General features: G+C 42.4%; 1 pseudogene; it reads right to left on the bottom strand.

Moving 5' to 3' along the window:
• Window positions 1-536: 536 nt before the first annotated feature.
• LOC140942054 (collagen triple helix repeat-containing protein 1-like) lies at window positions 537-1,277 on the bottom strand (annotated as a pseudogene).
• Window positions 1,278-3,781: the final 2,504 nt, after the last annotated feature.

Below are 3,781 nucleotides of genomic sequence, written 5' to 3'. Positions count from 1 at the left end.
CTATCCGAAGTGTGACGCTCCACCCTCGAGATCTGCGCGACACAGCCTCGCTCCGTTACAGAAATCGCGCCGAAAATCACCGTTCTTATGTGAGAACAGAAGCCCAATCCCGTATGGTTTCGTGCCGGCGCGAAAGCTATCCAGTATTGACAACAGGGACACGTAACGACGGTTTCCTCCTAAGTACATTCAAAACACTTTTTAGGCTATCCAGAGTACTTTTAGATCTCTAGCAGCGCTACCAATGAAATTTTTATCCGTCCGGTCATCCTAGGCGAACTTGACTGAGTCTTTTCGAAATTACAAGGGCTTCGGTCAGTATTTTCCCTAAAAAAATTTAGCTGCATTTTTAGGTTTTACGAAAGTGAGAATTTTACTGATTCCTCTCTGGATCGCATTTTTGGTTCCGAAAATTTTAGGTTTCCTTTCTCTACGACTAAAACGCGAAAAATTAACTAGAAAAAAAAAATTAATTAGAAAATCTTAGGGAATTTATTAGTATTTAGCATTATTTGTCAGCAATAATACTAACTTAATCATGGTTTTAGCTTGTTACTGGAGCGAGGAACTTCCTCAATGATCAAAGGGGAAAATGAATTATAGCCTGTGTTACCATCAGAATTTCCATATCCCGCACAGTTTCCAATGTTGATTCCAACTCGGATTTTGCCTTTGTGTATGTTGTTACAGTAGCCCTCAATGAACCCGGGTCTGTGGTTGTTTTCACCAGTATTTCCGATCCACAGCACTGCGTCAATAGGCAGAGGACCACTGCACTCGGCTCCATTGAAAGTGATGAACCATCGCTTGCAGCAATTGTTACAACCTCCCACATACAGGTTTCCCTGGTAAACAACACGAAGAGCAGTGTCATCCTTGGTTTTAGTGAACTGACAATCCTGCAACAATAAATTAAAAACCCAGTGGATCAGCATCTTTCAAGAATATTCCATCCTTTGTAAATGCACAACCTCAGTATCTAAGAAAAACAAAGTTGACATAGCCAGTAATCGCAGTATAATTTTAAATCAACCAACCTTGATCAGTCCAATGTCACGGCCGTCGTGACTCTTCCACGCGCATTGTTTTCAGTTCCTGTGATCAGTGTCTGTTCCACTTGCTCCCATTTCTCCCTTCAAACCACGTAATCCAGAGGGACCTGCCACGCCCCTCTCACCCTTAGCACCTCGTCCGTCGCAGCCTGGTAACCCGTTATGTCCATTTACTCCATTACGTCCTGGGAGGCCAGGGGATCCGCGCAAGCACGTGTTAGAGTTTTGTGTGATAATAGTTTAAAAAAATTAGAGGAGAAAACATTTCGGTGTAACTAAAGGTCGTAAAATATTAACTGAGTTTGCTTTCAGTAAGAGTGGTTCTTTTTTTTTTTTTATTTTTCACTCACGAAAAATGATATAGAAACTGATGAGTATCATGCATTTTACCAGAACGATGAATAGAAGGAAAAGGAACTGTAGCCTGCTCTACCAAATGAGGGACTGCGACAGGGGCGGATCAAGGATTTTTTTTAGGAGGGGGTGCACTCATCTCTTGCTCTACTTCAAAACCAATAAACCACATAGTTATTTTTTTTGCAGAATACCAGTTGTATTAGAAAACTGCAGGTCATCTCAGGGGGGGGGGGGGGGGGTGCGCATCCCCTGCACCCTCCCCCTAGACTCGCTCCTGTGCGATCACCATAATGTCAGCTTTCCAATAAAACCAAATTTTTGCTCCAGTATCATTTCGTTGGGGGCATGCTTTCTTTAGTTAATGGATGGTATACGAGTTGCATTTTGAAACCCCTGACAAATTCCGGAAAGTAATACGTACAATCCCCAACCACTCTCTTTAAAATTTTGGTCCATAACTTTCACTGAAACAACTGCTCCACAGAATGTCACTGATAACACGTAACGCAAAAGAGTGTCGAAGTATGACTGCACAATAAATGTCACAAAATCTACCTAAGCCGTCCCTTGGGGATGTTCTGTCCTTACGTCATCCTAACCATTTCTAGCCTCCTACGCAGGCGTTTTTAGGTGAGTGATGAAAAACGGGCTCCCCTAAAAACGCCAGCGTGGGAGGCTAAACCCTTTCGTACTTCGGGCGCAAAAAAAAATAGAAACGTCATCATTACCTACCGATTCCTCGCGGCCCCTGTTCAAGCAAATCGAGATTTTTTCTGTATTGACTGTATGACTGTAAATTTCAACTGTAAGTACTTTCCTTAATATACGCGCGAGTTGCTAGAGTGCCTCCTCGGGATTTCGCCTTCTGGACGAAATCCCTGCGGGGGCAATTATCATATGTCGAGCGATCCTGAAATGCTTTATAGATCTCAAGTATAGCGATTAGTTTACGCTGGGCTCAGAAGACGAAACCATGTTTTGTGACAGTTATTGGAACTTTTTTCAGCTCGACTGCCGGTTAAGGTTTTCAAAACACTAAATGACCCTCAGTCCTATATCCTCTCCTTAAATTTAACAAATCGAAATAAATGAAATGTACTGAATATGGGACTGCCGGTCATTTAGTGTTTTGAAAACTGTGTCCGGCATTCGAGCTGAAAAAAATTTTAAGTGTCACAAAACATGGTTTCGCCCTCTGAGCCCAGAGTAAAGCAAACGCTATACTAGAGATCTATAAAGCATTTCAGGATCGCTTGACTTTTCTTAATCGACATATGATAACTTAGATTAGCGGGGATTTTTCTATTTTGTGAAATTTACTAAGAATATAAGACTACCGGCCATTTAGTGTTTTGAAAACCTTGACCGGTTACCGGCTATATAGCCAAAGCATTGATCGTCGGCGAATTTCTGTAATCGTCCATCGTTCTGCTAGTGATAAGCTAGCCGCTGTTCACTCGTGTTGCTTGTTTGGGGCTGAGTCTTATTCCGGTCAAAGAGAGAGAAAGAGTGTCTGGCAAGATTTCCAATCAAAGATTTGTGAACTCGTAGACTGTCCATAGTCCCCTATTTTTTCTTGTCAGATCGTCGAGATATAGCGCGTCTTACCGTTAATGGCGGCTATCTTGATTTTCAAATGTACCCAGGGGGCGGGCGTCGGGGATTATAGCTGTAGGGGGAGGGGAACGAGAAAAATAAATTGATGGCCGTTTTATCGGTTTTTATGTACAAAGAGGTTTTCTCTCTATATAAAGTAAACCTTTATCACTTTATATAGAGAGGAAACCGTTTGGTACATAAAAACCCATAAAACGGCCATAAATCAGCCCGTCGACCACACAAGGGAGACGTAACACACATTTTAAGTAAGATAAGCTGTTTTTTATTGAAATCCTTTCATTTTCGTAGGTTACAGAAACGATAGGTTTTTCCCCATACAAATCCTTATATTTCGAATGTTACGCAACAATGCCGATGTTCGCCGATGCTCATATTTCGAGCTTGGGCTACCTGTGGTATGCCTGCACGATAAACGTCACAAAATCTACCTAAGCGGTCCCTTCGGGATTTCTGTCTTTACGTCGTCCTAACCATTTCGTACTTGCGGGTGCAAACAATAGAAACGTCATCCCACATTACCTACCAATTCCTCGCGGCCCCTGATCAAGCAAATCTAGGCTTTCCTTAGGGACGGACCATTAGAAAAGTGATGGGGGGGGGGGGGGGGGGGGTGGGGAATTTTCAGCTTGCACGAATTTTGTTTTTCGCTCACTGCTTGTACAGGAATTTTTTTTTCAGGTGAACCCTTCTGCACGAATTTTTTTTCAGACAAATATTGCTTTTTTGGAACAGTGAAATCTTGATTCATTATC

Source organism: Porites lutea, chromosome 6 (assembly GCF_958299795.1).
Source record: "Porites lutea chromosome 6, jaPorLute2.1, whole genome shotgun sequence".
Lineage (NCBI taxonomy): Eukaryota > Metazoa > Cnidaria > Anthozoa > Scleractinia > Poritidae > Porites > Porites lutea.
This window is presented reverse-complemented; position numbering and strand designations above follow the sequence as displayed.